This window comes from Octopus bimaculoides, chromosome 9 (genome assembly GCF_001194135.2).
Source record: "Octopus bimaculoides isolate UCB-OBI-ISO-001 chromosome 9, ASM119413v2, whole genome shotgun sequence".
Lineage (NCBI taxonomy): Eukaryota > Metazoa > Mollusca > Cephalopoda > Octopoda > Octopodidae > Octopus > Octopus bimaculoides.
This window is the reverse complement of record NC_068989.1, coordinates 34,706,014-34,708,386: the sequence shown is the minus strand read 5'-3', so window position 1 is coordinate 34,708,386 and position 2,373 is coordinate 34,706,014.

The window sequence follows — 2,373 nt, the reverse complement described above, 5'->3', positions numbered from 1 at the left end:
ATACAAGACCACAGTTGGACACAAGTAGTGAAATCATGATAATTAATAGTGATACATGGAGAAAAATAGGAAAGTCGACATTGAAAAAAATTTTGAAAATTGCGCGAGGTATTTCAGAGAAACAATTGCAATTTTTGCGTGAAATGATAAGTGAAGTGACATTTTGTGAAAAAACTTCGAAAGCCAAAGATTTTGTATTAAAATATACAACAAACCTATTTGGCACAGGCTGAATGAAACTATTTAATTTATGGGACCTCCCCATAAATATTTTTTGTAATAATGTAAATGGTTCTTACACCAGTTCAAATAAGGCATCAGAGGATTTAAAAAAGAAATAAAAAAAAAATTTTCCTGATGATTTTTTCTGAAGAATTAGGTAGGTGCACCAAAACAAAAGTAAAATTTCAAGTGAAAGAAAACGCTGTACCGGTATTTAAACTGAAGTGAGCTGTACCTTTCATGGTGTTGAATCAAGTCAATGAGGAATTGGATAGACTTGAAAAGCTTGGAGTTATAGAAAAAAATTGATTATTCAGAATAGGCATCACCAGCTGTTTATGTAAAGAAAAAAATAATAAAATACAAGTATGGGCTGACTTTTCAACAGGCTTGAATGAATGTTTGATGACATTACCAAATCCAGAGGAAATTTTTGTGAAACTAAATGGAGGAAATTTTTTTTCAAAGTTGGACTTGTTGGAGGTATATTTACAGTTACAAGTTGAGGAGGAATGTTCGAAATTATAAACAATAAACATCCATAAAGGCACCTAGTATTTTCCAACAGGTGATGGACACTATGCTTGCAGATACAGATTTCACTATAGCTTACTTAGATGACATACTCATTAAAAGTAAGTCTCGAGGCCAGCATGAGGAACATGTTAAAATGGTCTTTGAAAGAATAAAGGAGTATGGCTTTAAACTTAGTGAGGAAAACTTTCATTATATTTAGCTTCTGTTAACTCAAGTCCATTAACCCCAAAATTTCATAAAAACTGGTAAACATTTAAAAGTTTCTATTGTTTTCAGATTGTCTTAGCATATTGTATGTATCATTCTTTCAGCCTTTTTTAGGCTCTTCAAAATTCAAAATTATAAAATCAGTATTTTTTAACTCTGAAGCAAAAAAAAAAATAATAAATAACCTATAGTTTTTGGGTTCTAAAGCCCTCAAAAAGGCCAAAAAAGCTGATTTTATAGTTTTGGCACTTTTTAACCCTTTAGTATTTAAACCAGCCAAAACCTGTTGTATCTAATTCCTCTACGAAATCTTTAAAAAAAAAATAAACAAATCACATTAGTGAATTCTCATAGCTTTGAGATAATGTGAGGGCTTTTCTTCCAGAAAGCACAGAACTGGGAGAAAAGCAGTTAACTGAGGTGGATGTCAACAGAGAAAATACTGATTTCCATAAAACGGAAAGAATAAATGGAAGGAGAAAAGTTGGTAAATATTTGGGTATGAACGCAAATAGCTATAATGTGGTAGCAGGGCATGCTAGAAATAGCAGCCAAATCTTTTCTTTTCTGGAAAAAGGAGCTGTTAACACGTGATTTCAATGTCACATTCATTGAAAGCATGCAAAATAAACCTGGAAAAGAGAAAAAAAAAACCTGCGAAACAAAACTTACTTGGTGGGAAACTTCGAGGTCCCTACAAGCCCACCCAACTTTCTTTTCCAGAAAAAAGTGGCTTGCAGCAGGTTTGGAGGTCAGATACATTGAATGCACCTGAAAAAAACTGTGGAAAAAAAATTATTCCACACTGAGGTATGAAATATTTACCGAAATAATAAAATCTTGTACTGATTATACCTGTATTTTAATTAATTCAAGTTAATGTACCTCATCTTGAAAAGTGGCAAAATTTTTATTGGTTGCCATCTGGGATAATTTTAGTAACAAATCAAACAGGTAAGATGCTTTAAGAATGTCAATTTTAGTGTTTATACATAATGTTATTGCTTTTACACCTGTTAATTAAATTTACCTGCTCATAAAAGTCAAATTTACCTGCTCATAAAAGTCAAATTTACTCAGCAAGATCAGCTAAAATTACATAACTATAACCCAGTGGTATATAAAGCACCCACTGACAAAATTTCAAATCTGTATGTTAAAAACTTTACAAAGTTACAAGCAATATTATGGACAACCTCTTTGAACCTGTATAATTCAAAATAATGTGAACAAATAAGCATTACATTTGACAGATTAATCTGAACACTAAAGATGTTTTTAGGTGTTTTTTCTTTCTTACAGACACACATAACATGGTTTTGCTTGGTTGGAACAACATATGTTTACTTTGACATCATCATTCCATAAGATTTGTTTGTGGGGAGAAAAATATTGAAAAGTATCAAT